Below are 17,091 nucleotides of genomic sequence, written 5' to 3' on the forward strand. Positions count from 1 at the left end.
GTGCTGAGTCACCCATCAGCTTTGGTACTGTCCTCCCTCACTTTCTGAGGCTCTCTCCCTCCCAATGGGTGAGCACAGTCGAGCCTCTGAAATTGCCTGTAAACCCACGCATACTTTTTTTCTGGGGACACAGAAAACAGTGAGAACCAGAACCCCACTCACGCAGGCTGTGATTCCCCTCAGCCCCACACTCCTACATCACGATCCCAGCTCGAAACCTTCTTGCCCCTTTTCCTTCTCTCAGTTCAGGGGCTCATTAGTCCAGCTCATCTCATAGGTGGAGTTTGAGCCCAGCGAGACCTGATCCCAGTCTCACCATACTCTGTGACCTTAAGCAAGTCCCCTCCATTTCCTCATTTGTAAAACGAGGATGGGCACACCTACTCCACGGGGTTAATGGGAGGCTCAGACATGATGGTGGGTGTGAAAGTGATTTGTAAACTGCAGTCATACTTTTATCATGATCATCATAATCATTATTATTAAGTGATAAGCACACACCCGGCTAACTGTATTCATCTCTCTTAAAATACCCAAAGTCTCTCGACTGGAGAAGCACTTGTGTTTCTAAAGATGCAGTCATGGACGAGGGAGCTTCCTTCTCTCCCCAGGCTGCATCCCTGCTCATAGAGTATGGGTGTCCCCTGTCCGCTTTAGAAATGAGCTGGGACGGAGCGTCTGGATAAGCTGCTAATCTGAGCTGTGAGCCCACCAGACCTGGCCCAGTTCAGGGTGGGGAGACACGTCTTTCACATCCTGCACTCACATGGAGGCTGTGCTCTTTTTCCAAGGAGGCCGGGTGCCCACCGGCCTTTAACATACAGGCTTTGCCTCCTCTGAACTGTGCTCGCTGTGTGTGGAAGCTTCACCGGTCAGACCCTGGAGGGAGGAAGCAGTGCAGGGCCTTGAATCCCTGGCACCCATGCTGAACCTACTAGATCTCCAGGTAGCAGGATGTCAAATGCTGAGTTCTTTATTTGTTCAATAAATACTTTCTAAGTAGTTGTTACAAAGCAGTCCCCATGACAGTCACCAAGAATCAGGAGATCGGAGGAGAAGGAGAAGAAAAATCTGAACTAATTGTCTCATTTCCCTCTCACATAAATTCTCCTCTGTGTGTATCATACTGGGTTTCTGTCTCCCCCTGGCACACACATTTGCTCTCTTGAGAGGCCCTCTGGCTGAGGCCGAGGCCTGCTTTCTGGACAGGCTGGAGTGAGTGGGAACCCAGTTGGAAGAATAGGTCCACTGTGCCTCTGGCAGGCACCCCAACCCTGTCACACCCCCAGTCCCCTCCCCACACCCAGCTTTCTTCCAGACAGAGCTCCCCAGGCCTCCTCTGACCCTCAGGCCCTCCCTGCCCACCCACGCCTGGCTCTGCTTCACTTCCATTTCTAAGATTTAGAAGCAAAGACGGAAAGAGAAGCTTGGTGGGCCCAGCTGGGCTGTGGGAGGAGAGGCGAAGGGGCCCCAGGATGGAGCAGAAGTCGCTGATGCGCCCGAGTTGCCTTGTGGTTTAGGCCCAGAGGTTCACGCGAGCGAGCGTGCTGTGGTGAGCGCGATAACCGGCGAGCCGCAAGGCGATTCGGAGAATTTCTGAAGGCTCTGTAATAAAAGGTGACAGCACAAAGCCCATGATAACAAGGCCGAGCCGCCGTGCCAAGAAGTCAGCAGTAGTGACAAGAAGGGCTTGGCAGAGGTGGGGAGCCAGCCACTCCCCTTCTAGCAAGGGAGCACACACAGAGGATGCCTCCCCAGCTTTCAAGCAGAGACAATGAACCCACTTGGAAGAACTCACTTGTGTGTGGCTGGGGTGAGAGTGTGACAGGAATAGAGATGAGCCCCGGCCAGGCCCTCCCTGGGATTCCACATGTGCCTGCTGCCTGCAGTGACAGTCAGCTCCAGACCGTCCCAGCAGCTGTCCCCTCACCTCCTCCTCGCTATCTCAGGATGGACATGACCCCGGCCTCCAGGGTAGCAGGCCAGGGTGGACAGCACAAGGATGATGCCCAGGAGGGAGAGCCTGACAGGGGCCCAAGTGGGTGGTTTCAGGCACACTCAGGGAGGCTGGGAGCCGCCGATAACCCAGGGCTAGGGGATGACGCCTTCACTCCTTAGTATGCACCCAAGTCCTGCCCACCCTGGTGCCAGCCTGCCCTCTCAGCACCCTCTCCCCATGCTGGCTCTGATGCCACAGTGTCTTTGCACCGCTGCTTCCTCTGCCGTAATGCTCTTCCCTTTCCTTCCTGCCTGCCTGTCCTTCCGGACCCTGCTCAAATGTTTCTCTTCTGTAAAGTTTCCCTTGACCCCTGGCAAATGTGTGTGCCAGGGAGAGACAGAAACCCAGTGTGACACACACAGAGAAGAATTTATGTGAGAGGGAAATGAGACAATTAGTTCAGATTTTTCTTATCCTCCTCCTCTGATCTCCGGATTCTTGGTGACTGTCATGGGGACTGCTTTATAACAACTGCTTGAACTGCTTTATAACAACTGCAGAGCACGGCCCCAGCAGCCATCTACTTTACACACCCCGCCAGCAAAACCATTTGTTTTCCTGTCTGACTCCCTTCCAGGTGCTGAGAAAAAGGGTTATGTCTTTGTTTACCTCTTGTTCCCAAAGTCTAGCTCAGAGTCTGGAATGTAGCAGGCACTCAATGATGAAATGATGAGGCAGGGAGGGAGGGAGGGAGGGAGGGAGGGAGGGAGGGAGGGAGAGAAGGATGGAGGGAGGGAGGAATTGAGGGATGAATGGATGGAGGGATGGAGGGTGAATGGATGAAGGGAGGGATGGAGGGGTGGAGGGATGGAGGGAGGGAGAGATGGAGGAATGGAGGGAGGAAGGAATGGAGAGATGGATGGAGGGCTGCGTGGATGGATAGAAGGAAGGAGGGAGGGAAGGATGGATGAATGAATGGAGGGATGGGGGATGGATGGAGGGGTGAGTGGATGTATAGAGGGATGAGAGAGGGAGGGTTGTATAGAGGGATGGAAAGAGGGAGGGAGGGATGGAGGGATGTGTGAATGGATAGAGGGGTGGAAGGAGGGAGGGATGGATGAACAGATGGAAGGATGTAGGGATGGATGGATGCATGGAGAGATGGAGGGATGGGTGGATAGAGGGACAGAAGGATGGGTGGATGGGGGGAAGGAAGGAGGAAGGAATGGATGGATGGATAGAGGGATGGAGAGAGGGATAGGTGGATGGAGGATTGGATGAATGGGTGGATGGATAGGGAGATGGAAGGATGGGTGGTTAGAGGGATGGAGGGAGAGATGGGTGGATGGAGGGATGGAGGGATGTTTGGGTGGAGGGATGGAAGAATGGATGGATGGATGGATGGATGGATGGATGGATGGATGGATGGATGGATAGGGAGATGGAAGGATGGGTGAATAAAGGGATGGAGGGATGGGTGGATAGAGGGATGGAGGGAAGGATGGGTGGATGGAGGGATGTTTGGGTGGAGGGATGGAGGGATGGAGGGATGAAGGGATGGAGGGAGGCATAGGCAGAGGGATAGAGGGATGGGTGGATGGAGGGATGAGTGGAAGGATAGAGGGATGGAGAAAAGGAGGGATGGATGGAGGAAGGGATGGATGGGGAGATGAAAGGATGAGTGGATAGAGGGATGGAGGGAGGGGTGGATGGAGGGATGAGTGGATGGATAGAGGGATGGAGAAAAGGAGGGATAGATGGAGGAAGGGATGGATGGGGAGATGAAAGGATGAGTGGATAGAGGGATAGAGGGAGGGGTGGGTGGATGGAGTGATGGGTGGATGGAGGAATGGGTAGACAGAGGAACAGGGGGATGAGTGAATAGTGGGATGAAAGGATGAGTGGATAGAAGGATGGAGGGAGAGATGGGTGGATGGAAGAGGAGTGAAAGGAGGGAGGGATGGATGAATGGATGGAGAGATAGAGGGATGAGTGGATAAAGGGATGGAAGGGTAAGTGGACAGAGGGATGGAGGAAGGGATGGGTGGATGGATAGGGATGGAGGAAGGGATGGGTGGATGGATAGGGATGGAGGAAGGGATGGGTGGATGGATAGGGATGGAGGAAGGGATGGGTGGATGGATAGGGATGGAGAGATTGAGGGATGGGTGAATAGAGGGATGGAGGGATGAAGGAATGGAGGGAGGGATGGACAGATAGGAAGGATGAAGGAAGGATACAAGCAGGTAAACATCTTCATAATCCCACCAAACCCTCACACCCCCTCAGGCATAGTCTGAGGACCTGTACTATCTCCAATGCTGGAGGCCTGAGTCCCCCCCATCTGCCATAAAGCCTCTGCTTTGTCTCTGACATCAGAGGCCCTGGCCAAGGTCCTCTTCTTGTCCACCTTTGTAATCTCATTCCTTGGATCTCTGGTTAGTACTTGATCCCTGTGAAGTGGGTTGGACCCCATACCTACAGGGGGTCATGGGAGCCCAACTTTCTCCTCAGAAATACACCAGAAGGTTACAGACTGTTCCCCTTGGCAAGCCCTGCCTGTTCTATCCAGAGATGGAAGGTGGGACAACTGCCCCCAGGTCAGCTCCAGCAACAACTCCCCATGCAGGCCTCAGTCAGTGCTGGCTGGGAATCCTCCAGGCCCTCCATCTCCCCACTAAAAGCCCTTCCTGCCCAGGACTGGGATCGCATCAGTGCCCAACCCCAGGAAGATTATTCACATCAGACGTGCAGGCATCAGCCGACCAGAGCAACGCCAGCCATGAGCCAGAGTAGATGGGCAGGGGCCAGGAGGTGCACAAGGCTGACAGGAACAGGTGTAAGCCAGAGCTAGCCAGCTTGGTTCTGTCTGGTTCTGAGAACTGGAGGAAGGAAGGGATTCATACCTGGGAACCTGGAGTGGCCAAGGGTGTCTGGAAGCCTGGGCATCTTCTCTGCTGGATCCATTGCTGAAGATACAAACAGAGCCAGCCCCCACTCCATGGCTCCTCAAGGGACACAGCCCAACACAGACACAAGAGACACTCAAAAACAAGGCCAAGACTTCCTGTCCCCAGCCCCCTGCCTCAAGGGACCTCAGAGCACCAGGGAGCTCTGGTGACTGTCCCCACCCCAGAATTCTGTCCACATCTGTGTTCTTTCCTTGGCCTCCCTCAGAGAACTATTTGTGTCCCTGGCTTGTGGGCAGTCAGACTGCCTCAGGTGTCCTCCCTTCTGGAAGCTTCCATCTCCTCCACCATGCACACTGCTTCCTCCAGGGAGCATCAAAGCCACACTGCAAAGACACAGCCAGGCCTCCCCCCGACGGCCCACCTAAGCCAACAGAAACAGGCCTTCCTGCTCTTCTCATTCTAGAAAATGGAGAGAAATGTTCTTCAGAGAAGCAAATGACAGGGGAGGCCCCCCTATAAAGACAGGTCAGCCATGGGGCTGCAGGCAGAGCTGGCTTGGGTCCCCACTGAGTGATCTGGCAAATGAACTCCTCTGAGCCCCCGGTTCCTATCCTGTAAATAGAGATGATACCAGAATGCCTGCTGTATGGCTCCGGTAGTAAGCAGTAAGTAGTTTAATCCTGAACTTAGAGGGTACGCTGCAGGAAAGGGTTCAACAGGCCACAGATGTCTTTGTCTGTGTGCGGATTCAGGGTCTCCCTCATGGACAACTCAGGCTCTGGGGTCAGACATCCAGGTTTGAATCCAGCCCCACCGCTGACCAGCTTTGTGTGCCTTTAGCGACTAACTCAGCCTGCCTGGCCCTCCACCTCCTCTTGGCGATGAGACCCAGTGACAGTCCCACATCCGAGGGCCAGTAGGAGGACTGCATGAGGGGCCAGCATAGCATTTAACACAGCAACCGGCATGGAGTAAGCGCTCAGCGGTTCTTTCGTTATTTTTATTCCACACCAATCACAAGCACAAGGCTCTCCTCTTTTGTTCTGGAGCCACAAGTTCCTTGGCCTCCAGGCCCCTGAAAGAGCCAGGTGGAGGGGCTGCCAGCGCAGGAACCCTCAGAGACTGTTTCATCAACCACACCTCCTGACCAAATCAACATCACCTGTGGGACACTTGGCACCACTGTGTCACCCACCAGGAACCGGCTCCTTAGGTCAGGTCAGGAAACTGTGCCTGCGAGTGAGTTCCCAGAACAGGAGAACATTTCCCTGAAGCTCCGCCCCCTGGGCACAGGTGCTCTGCGAGGTGAAAGGGGATGCAAGCTGCGGGTGCACAGCGTCTCTGGCTGAGGCCCTGGGTGGGAGATCAAACGCTTGGAGCAGGCACAGCCACAGCTGGGGTAAAGCTAGAGCGTGGAGAAAGCTGCTCAAGAGAAGGTAAGTGACTGTCCCAGGGTCACAGGGCAGCCAGTGCTTGGCCACATCACAGGACCCTGTGTCATTGCTTTGCTACCTTTCTGTAGGCCAGAATTCTGAGGGATCTTCCTTTGCATGTGTGTGCCATTTTCATCACTTTTGAAAAGGCATATACATGTTTTGTTTGTTTGTTTGTTTGTTTGTTTGTTTTTTGAGGCAAGGGCTCATTCTGTTGCCCAGGCTGGAGTGCAGTGGTGCAATCATGGCTCACTGCAGCCTCAACCTCCTCCCAGACTCAAGCAATCCTCCCAACCTCAGCCTGCCTCAGCTGGGACTATGGGTGTGCAGCACCATGCCTGGCTAATTTTTCTGTGTGTGTGTTTTTTTTTTTTTTTTTTTACAGAGACAGGATCTCCCTATGCTGCCCAGGCTGGTAGTAGAACTCCTGGGCTCAGGGGATCCTCTTGCCTCAGCCTCTCAAAGTGCTGAGATTACAGGCATGAGCCACTATGCCTGGCTTAAAAAGGCATCTTTTTGTTTTGTTTTGTTTTTGAGACGGCGTCTTGCTCTGTCACCCAGGCTGGAGTGTAGTGGCGCAATCTCAGCTCACTGCAACCTCCACCTCCTGGGCTCAAGGAATCCTCCTGCCTCCGCCTCCTGAGTATCTGGGACTACAGGAACATGCCACCAGGCCCAGCTAATTTTTGTATTTTCAGTAGAGACAGGGTTTCGTCATGTTGACCAGGCTGGTCTTGAACTCCTGGCCTCAAGTGATCCACCCGCCTCAGCCTCCCAAAGTGAAAAGGCATCGTTTATATACCTTACGTCTGACCATTTGTTTCCTGAACATTTTACTCAGATCATTTTTTTTAATTGAGATGACATTCACGTAACATACAATTAACCATTTTAAAGTGCACAATTCAGTGGCATTTAGTGCATTCCAAATGTTGTGCAACCATCAGCTCTCTCTAGTTTCAAAACTTTTTTTATCACCCCATAAAAACACCTCATACCTATTAAGGAAGCACTCTCCTTTCCCTCTCCCTCCCTCAAACCCCTAATAACCTCTAATCTGCTTTCTGTCTGTCTGGATTTGCCCCACCCCTCCCCTTTTCTCACCTCTTCTCTTTCCTTCCCCTTCCCTCCTCTCCCTTCCCCTTCCCTTCCCTCCCCTCCTCTCCCCTCCATTTCCTTTCCTTTCCTTTCTCTCTCTCTCTCTTTCTTTTCTTTTCGTTCGTTCTTTCTTTTCTTTCTTCTTTCTTTCTTTCCTCTTCCTTTCTTTCTTTCCTCTTCTGGTTATAGCGTATAAAAGAAATCATCATATAATATGCAGTCTTTTGTGAGCAGCTTCCTTCACTTAGCGTGATGTTTTCAATGTTCACCAACTTGTAGCATGCATCGGTATTTCATTCCTTTTTGTAAGTGCGTAACAGTCCATCATATGGATCTATCACATTTGTCTATCCATTCATTCACTGATGGACATTTGGATCATTTTATCTTTTTTAAACATACAGAAGAGTTTAAAGAATAATATAATGAACACTCATTTTCTCACTGCCCAGATTCAGCCACAGGACCAGGACTAGGGTGAGACCAGTAAAGTGTCACCAGCACTGCACTGAAGGAGGCACTCACTCTTGGGGCCTGCAAGGGGCAGGCTGGACCCTGCAAGGCCATAGCTGAGGCACCTCGCTGGCCTGAACATAGCCCAGGCCCTGTTCAACAATTTTCATATGTTGCCATCCTGCCTTTATTTAGTTCTATGAACATTTGTTTTGCTGAACCATTTGAAGATAGGTTACAGAGCACACAAGGCTTCATCCTCAGTTCCTTGAGTCTCTTTTTTTATAGAAAACCTTGTTCCTAATGTGTTCCTATTTATTATTTCCTCTTCTGTGGAAGAACAGAAAAATGTTCCCCTACATAGCCATGGACCCATTCTCAAGCATGACCACATCAACCATAATCCTGTATAGTCTCTGCCTCCAGTCCATATTCACATTTCCTGATTCTCCCAAATAAGTCACAGGTTTTTTGTTTGGTTGGTTGGTTGACTGTTTTGTTTTATTTATTTATTTATTTATTTATTTATTTATGAGACGGAGTTTTGCTCTCGTTGCCCAGGCTGGAGTGCAATGGTGCGATCTCAGCTCACGGCAACCTCCACCTCCCTGGTTCAAGGGATCCTCCCACCTCAGCCTCCCAAGTAGTTGGGATTATAGGCGCATGCCAACATGACTGGCTAATTTTTGTACTTTTGGTAGAGATGGGGTGTCACAATGTTGGCCAGGCTGTTCTTGACCTCCTGACCTCAAGTGATCTGCGTGCCTCGGCCTCCCAAAGTGCTAGCATTACAGACTCGTGAGCCGCTGCGTCCGGCCTTGTTTATTGTTTTCACCAGGTCCTATGTCATTTCCCACAGCATTTGTGGACTTGAGGCCTCTTTTATGCTGAAATATCCTCAAATTTTATCTCCAGACTATTGACTTTTTGAAGAGTCCAAAACTTACAGTCTTATAGAATGGCCCACACTGTGGATTTGCCTTATTGTTTTCTTTTTCTTTTTTTAAAATAAATTAATTTTGTATTTGTTTAAATAAAATTTTTTGTACACTTTTGTAGAGTTTTTTTAAATAAAAATTTGTTTGGTGGGTGCGTGTTTTGAATGCAGTAAATGCCGCTGAGTTGCACACTTTAAAATGGTGAATTGTATGTTATGTGAATGTCATCTTTTTTGTCAATTTTTTTTCTTTTTTTTTAATAAAAATTTTTTGTCCTACTGTGTTGCCCAAGGTAATGTCAATCTCCTGGCCTCAAGCCATCCTCCAGCCTCAACCTCCCAAAGTACTGGGATTACAGGTCCAGCCCGATTATTTTTTCTTGTTGTCATTAAACTTGCTCCTCCATACCCTGTAAATCCTGTGATCTGAAAGTCGGGAGTAATGCCTTAATTATATCAGGCTAAACATTTTGGCAAAAATACTCCATAGGTGATACTGTCTTCTCATCACCCTATATCAGGAGGCCTGAGATGTCAGCTTGAGCAACTAACAAAGGATACTAAGTCTGAGCATGTGGCTAAACGTATGACCATCATCTTTCCCTATTATAATGGTACATTTTCCCCTTTATACTTAGCAAGTAATCTGGGGGAAGATTCTTTGCAGCTGCACAAATATCCTGTTCCTTAATAATCGTTCACCCAGTGGTATTTAACATCTATTGATGATCCTGCCTGAATCAAGAGTTACGTTGGAGGTTGCAAAATGGTGGCTTTCTGTCTCATTCCTTCTACACGTATCAGGTGGCGTTCTTTTGCAAAGAACTTTCCTCCTGTCTACTTCTCTCCCCCAACCCCCACCGACACACACACACACACACACACACACACACAATGAACTCATGAATTTTCTATTTGTTTAATGTATTTGAATTAACTACAGTCATTCTTTTTTTGTTTTGTTTTGTTTTGAGACGGAGTCTCACTCTGTCGCCAGGCTGGAGTGCAGTGGCGCTATATTGGCTCACTGCAAACTCCCTCTCACGGGTTCAAGTGATTCTCCTGCCTCCGCCTCCCCGAGTAGCTGGGACTAGAGGGCCCATCACCATATCCAGCTAAGTTTTGCATTTTTAGTAGAGACAGGGTTTTACCATGTTGGCCAGGAAGGTCTCGATCTCTTGACCTTGTAATCCGCCCACCTTGACCTCCCAAAGTGCTGGGATTACAGGCGTGAGCCACCACACCTGGCCCCCTTACACTCATTCTTTTTGATGCTCAGTAGTCCCGAACTTAGCCAGGCAGATCCCTCAAGTCAGCTTCCCCATCCTTTCCTTGTGACCTCAGTAGTTTTTAAACATATCTTTCCTTCTTGGGACCATAAGACCTCCCAGGCTTAACGTGGAGCTTCATTTCCATGGATCTGGAGTCAGCCATTTCTGCAGAAAATTTTAGTTCCTTCTGGTGGGTAACAGCATTTAGAAATCAAGATCTGGGTACTAGGTGGTCTCTCTGCTCCTGGGCTGTTACTGCACCAAGGCTTTTTCAGTGGACAGAGCTAGGAAAAATAAAATGAGCTCATAATTATATAATCTGTTCAAATTTAATATCCCGGGTGGGGTTTTTTTAAATTCATTTTCTTAAAACTGTAATACTTGAGTCTCTGTTTCATAGAGAATCATGTTTCCTAATATATTCTTATCTACTAGTTTCTTTATTTTTTAATATACATAAACTTCCTTCAAAATTACCATGTTATCATTACTATTCACCATAAACCTACTAGGTAAAGCTTAAGACATCATTGTAGTTTTATTTGTCCTTAAAATATATCCCCCCACAGATTTACAGTTAGGGTATTTTTTTCAAAATTATTTGAATAGGTTTTTGGTCATGTGCGTGTGTGTGTGTGTGTGTGTGTTGGTGTTTTTGTTTGTTTGTTTTGCTCTGTGGTTAAGCTCTCTAATTTACAATTAGGTTTATTTGTTTCTCTTTGTGCACAATTTGGGGAGGGTTTTTCCTATTTTTTAAATTTAATTTGATTTAATTTTTCGAACATGTAAATCATGTACAAATTATGTGCAAATGATTCAAAACACAAAACTATATTTAAAATCCTATTTGGAGACATTTCATTCCCATGCCAAGTCCCTCTCGTCCTCCTCCATTAGTTTCCAGTTTATTCTTCCTGTATTCCTTTACATGTGTGTTATTCATGTGAGTACATACATAAATACATACCGTTGTTGCCTCTTCTTTCTTTCAGAATTCATGTGAAGGGTGTAGATGGGAACCCGCAGTCCTGGAAGGAAAATAATTTTAAATGAGACAAAGGTGCTTTTGAATCTTAGCTCCACTCCCTGCTAATTGTGTGACTTGAAGTAATCACACAGCCTCTGAGTCTCAGTTTCCCTATGTGTGAAACGGGATAAAAACACTTACCTTGTATGATTTGGTTTGTGATTAAGATCTTTCTGGCATTGTACAAAAGGTAAATTCTAGAACAAGGAGCAAAATACGCAAAACAAAGTAGAAGAATATTTTTTAATATTTTTTCAAAATTTTAAACCTTCCTGTACAAGACATGAGCCCAGGATTCACAAGTAGAAAGCAATTTTGGCTACTCTGACTATGGAGTAGCCATTCCTTTGCTTTCTTAATAAACTTGCTTTCACTTTACAGAAGAAAAAAAAGAAAAGAAAAAAGTGACTTCATAACGATGTAAAACATCTCTATGATAAAGGACACTGTAGTCGATGTTAAAACATAAGAAATAGACAAGGTGAAAATGTTGGCAACATATTTAAAACACATCAGGCCCAATCACTTTGAAAAACTGCTTGGCAGTTTCTAATAAAGCTTAACCATATACCTGTGACCCAGTTATTCAACTCCTAGGTATTAAGAGAAATGAGAACATACGTTTACACAAAGACTTGTATAAAAATGTTCATAGCAACTTTATTCATAATAGCCCCAAACTGGAAACGACTCATATGTCCATCAATGAGAGAATGAATAACCAATGCATGGATTGTCTATACAATGAAATACTACTCAGCAATTAAAACGGACCAACGGAAGACACACGAATCTCAGGAAAATATACGTGGAGCAAAGAAGCCAGACATGAAAGAATTTACCTGCATGACTCCATTATATGAAGTACAGGAAGAAACAAATGTAATCACCGGTGATAGAAATCAGAATAATGGTTGCCCTTGGGTATTGACTGGAAAGGAGCCAAGGGAACTTTCAGGAGCAATGGAGATGTTTTATGTCTTGATGAGGGCAATGATCACACAAGTTATATATTTGTCAGAATTCTTCAAACTCCACACTTGAGACCTGCATATTTTGCTATGTGAAAAGTGCATCTCAATTAAAAAGACAATAAATTAAAAGAACATATACAAAGAGCTCCTAAAATATCAATAAGAAGAGGATAATAAGTATCCTAGAAAAATGTGCAAAGACTATGAACAAACAACTCATTAATAATGAAACATGCATGTCCAACAAACAAATGAAGAAAGATGTTCAGCTTCCCAAGTAAGCAGGGAAATGCATGCTCAAACATTAAGCTTTTATTTTTACCTATCAGGTGGGCAAAAGTTAAAAAAGATTAATAACATCAAATGCTGATAAGAAATCAGAGAAACAATAACTTTCATGAACTATCAATTGGTGGAGGTTATTGAAATGCAATTTGGCAGTGCCTATCAAAATTTAAAACTGCATGCCCTTTGATACTGCAATCTGACTTCTAGAAACCTATACAAAAGAAAGGTTATTTAAACTTTGGTATTTCTGTACCATAGAATGAAGTGGATCTATATGCACCAATATAAAAGGACCTATAACTAAGTGAACAAAAGTAAAATGCAGAATAATATATAGCCTAATACAATCCCATGTATATTATTATAAAACCTAAGTGTATACAACTACATACATACCTACATAACTATTCAGAGAGTGCACAGGAAAAATGTACCTTAGGTATTGATAGGGTTACTCTGGGGGCCGGGGGATGTAAGGGTGTTTGGTAAAGCAGAGGTTTCTCATATTGTATTGTATATTTTTAGTATTGCTTTGATTAAGTTGGTGCACATGTAATTGCAGTTTTTGCCATTACTTTTCATGGCAAAAGTTGAGCACACGGTATTACTTTTAATAGCAAAAGTTGAGCTCACAGTATTACTTTTAATGGAAAAAATCGCAATTACATTTGCACCAGTTTAATACAGTAAGAGTGTTCCAGTTGAGCACAGTGGTTTACAACCATAATCCCAGCACTTTGGGAGGCTGAAGCAGGCAGGTCACTTGAGCCCAGGACTTTGAGACCAGCCTGGGCAACTTGGCAAGACCCCATCTCTACAAAAAACTGAAAAATTAGCTGGAAATGGTGTCCTGAGTCACCACTGTAGTCTCAACTACTCAGGAGGCTGAAGTGGGAGGATTGCTTGAGCCCAGGAGGTCAAGGCTGCATTAAGCCAAAACTGTACCACTGCACCCTGCCTAGATGACAGAGGGAGAATCCAGCCTCAAAAAACAAAAAATAAAATAAAATAAAATAAAAGTGTTCCTGTATTCTTGGTGTAATTTTAAAAGCAAACAAAAAAGGTTTTCAGCAGTCTCTAATGCTAAAGATTTGTTAAGGAATCATTTAACACATGTTTAGCCCTTAATAGATGTCCAGCATCATGGGAGGGGGTAAAGGAACCCAAAGAAGTGGGTCCCATTCAAATCCCTGTACATTTACCTCACAATGATCATGAGATATGAATCATTCTATATACAGTCACTGCTGTCATCCATCATGCACTTGAAAACAGTTGACAAACATTTAAGTGCATGAGGATAGGGTCTCACTCTGTTACCCAGGCTAGAGAGCAATGGTACAATCATGGCTCACTGCAGCCTTGACCTCCTGGTTGCAAGCGATCCCCCTGTCTTGGTTTCCCAAAGCCAAGGCATGAGCCACCATGCCTGAGCATGAGCCACCATGCCCTGCCCATTCAAATGCATTCTTACGTGTGTGGCAGGGATAGGGAATCATTTCCTAAAGGTAGTAAATAACGTGGGTTAACCCCTTATCCAGAACCCTAGAAGCTGATATGAGCTGAAGATCAGAAATATGATGTTAGTAGGTGCCACTGTGCAAAATCTGTATGTTACACAATATTCCTAGCGTTCTGGGGAAGCAGCTTGCAATCAACACACATTTCCACAGCAAAATGCATGAATATTTCTACTGAATATAAACATTACAAATAGTCACAGGTCAGTTCAGCTCCAGTTCTGCTGCCACATGAGTTTGTGCCAAACTGACGAAATAAACTTTTGGTTTTGAGAGCTCTTGGGATCTCAGAATTATAGATAAGGGCAAGATCCCTCACTAGACCTTTCCTTTTAAAAGCCATTTCTGATTACATAAAGCTCTTTCATTTCAGTCTGTCCTGTCATAGTTGAGAACACAGTGGATAAACCCAAGTTAAGGGAGCAGAGCGTTGCTGTCCCAGAGGCCTGGCCTTAGTCACGTGGAGTGATTTCCATCTTTGGACCAACTATATTATCAATAGGAAAGCTAATTGAGAGCATGGGCTGGGTAAGATGGCACCTTGGGAAAGGATATCACACCAGGGTCGGTGTATGCCGAGTGCAAAACGTGGCTTTTGGTAGCCAGGTAAATGCCTTTTGTAGGGATGGATTCACTCGCTGCTGTCAGCCAGCTCTGGCTGCTTCTACCTGGATTTACAGAACCCCATCGGGCTGGCTTGATGAATCCCTGAATTAAAAACACCTGAGTGCCTGGTACCTGAGGTCTGTTTTGCACATACAAGAAGCATGGGAAAAGGTGTGTCCTTGACATACGCTCCTCCTGGACTCCAAAGTAGAAGACTAGGCAGGAAGACGAGGTCAGAGGTCATTTGCACTTCCCTGCCAGCCAAGTGGATGCAATCCACCTATTTCCACAGGGGACCTGGTTTGAGGATTTGAGGGAAGTTCCGATCACCAGCATTTGGCCTCTTTCTGTTTTTGTCTCGCTTCCAGGAACTGATGCAGGAAGCACACCACGACATGGTCACATGCAGACACACGCGGTGCAGGATGGACTAACACCAAGCGCCGCTGAAACCCTGGCTCCCGGCCGACCAGCCGTGGCCAGTGACTGTGTGCAGTCTCCGATCTTCATTTGTGCGTTGATGTGGGGAAATTCAAAGTCAGCATATGAAAGTCAGCTCTAGGGCATCAGGGTCTAATGCTCAAAATTTTGCAAAATTTTGCAAAATTTCACACGAGAGGGGGGTTTGAGTTGACGCTACCCACGTGGGTGGCGGCCTGGGTTGGTGGTGCCCCCTGCTGGATGATAGAAGCAAATGCAACTCTTCTCTGGAGAGAAGTGTTCTGTCTGATTTATCAACGAGAACAAACAAACAAAACACTCGAGGGCCGGGTGCGGTGGCTCACGCCTGTAATCCCAGCACTTTGGGAGGCCGAGGCGGGCGGATCACGAGGTCACGAGTTCGAGACCAAGCAATGAGTCACCATGAGCAAGAGTCTGCAGAGCCAACAAGCAACAGATTGAAACCAGGATGTCTTAACCTAAATGCTATAAACATTTCGGACCAAAATCCTTTACTGTGGGAATGTTTAGCAGCAGCCCTGGTCTCTACCCACAAGATGCCAGTAGCAGTCCCCACTGCCACCCCCAGTCATTACAACCAAAATTGTCTCTAGACATTGCCAAATGTCCCCTAGAGGAAAAAACTGCCCCCAGTTGAAAAACACTAATTTAGATTGTCAAAGACTTCAAATAATACAATAATCAGATAGGTTATAAAATAACAAGGTATGAAATGATTAAAAAAGTAAATGATGGAATGGAAACAAAAGATCAAGGAATAAGAGATTACAAAACGTACAGGCAGATGTTTATAAAGGATCAAGTAGAACTTCTGGAAATGAAAAAAAAATCTTTGAAATTTAAAAGTAAATGGATATGCTTGACACAGATAAAGAAAGAATTAATGAGTTAGAAGAGAGATTTGAAGAAATTACCACAAATGCACCAGGGAAGTCAAGGAATGGAAAATTTGATAGAGAGGTTAAAAGACAAGGAAAATATGAAAATGGTTAAGCTACGATTAATCTGTGCTCCTCACAAAAGTAAAAAGACAGTGGGAAAGAGGCCACATTCAGAGAGATAATGCCTGAGACTTTCCAGATCCACATATGCAGGAAAACTGAAAGATTCTAGGCAGGATGAAAGTGCAGGTTGTTGTGAGTTGCATGTATTAATAGAAAAGTTGAGGACTGGCTGGATGTGGTGGCTCACGCCTGTAATCCCAGCACTTTGGGATACCAAGGCAGGCAGATCACCTGAGGTCAGGAATTCGAGACCAGCCTGGCCAACATGGTGATACCCCATCTCTACTAAAAATACAAAAAGTAATCGGGCATGGTGGCATGCACCTGTAATCCTAGCTGCTCCAGAGGCTAAGGCAGGAGATTGCTTGAACCTGGGAAGTGGAGGCTGCAGTGAGCCAAGATTGTGCCATTGTACTCCAGCCTGGGCGACAGAGGCTCTATGTAGAAAGAAAGAAAGAAAGAAAGAAAGAAAGAAAGAAAGAAAGAAAGAAAGAAAGAAAGAAAGAAAGAAAGGGAGAGAGAAAGAAAGAAAGAAAGAAAAGAAAACTTGAAGACTGAGCCTCCAGGGCTCCTCATTGAGACTGAGGCACCAATTCAATGCAGGGAGCCATAAGAGGGCCACCCTGGCATCAACAGCAGGGACCACAGGAGTCCTCAAAGGGAGAATCACTGCAGACAGCTGGCCAGAGCACAGCCCTGAAGGATGGGCTTGTCACTGAATCAAGAGACTTTGGTCTAAGCCTTGTATTTTACAGGGTAGCTCAGGAGTTTCCCTGGGGATGGAATTTAGAAGGGTGAAGAGGAAATGGGATGGTGTTCTAAGCAGGGAGGAAAGCATGGGCAAAGGTGTGGAGGCTTAACGCTTCCTGAGCCAAGGACAAAAGGAGTCCTGTTGGGTCATACTGGGGAACACTTAAGGGAGTATCATAAACTGCATTGGATGAAGAAGGTAAGACCAGGCTAGGGAAGTCCCTTGAGAGAAAAGCAGAGGCTTTGGACTTGAAACTCGAGGCCAGGGATTGGCAACTATAACTTGAGGGCCAAATCTGGCCCACTGCCTATTTTTATAAATAAAGTTTTATTCAAACAGAGCCACACTCATTCATTTCATATAATCTATGGCTGTTTTTGAGCAACATGAGTGGAGATGAGTAGTTGTGGCAGAGA

This window comes from Chlorocebus sabaeus, chromosome 26 (assembly GCF_047675955.1).
Source record: "Chlorocebus sabaeus isolate Y175 chromosome 26, mChlSab1.0.hap1, whole genome shotgun sequence".
NCBI classification, from domain to species: Eukaryota; Metazoa; Chordata; class Mammalia; order Primates; family Cercopithecidae; genus Chlorocebus; species Chlorocebus sabaeus.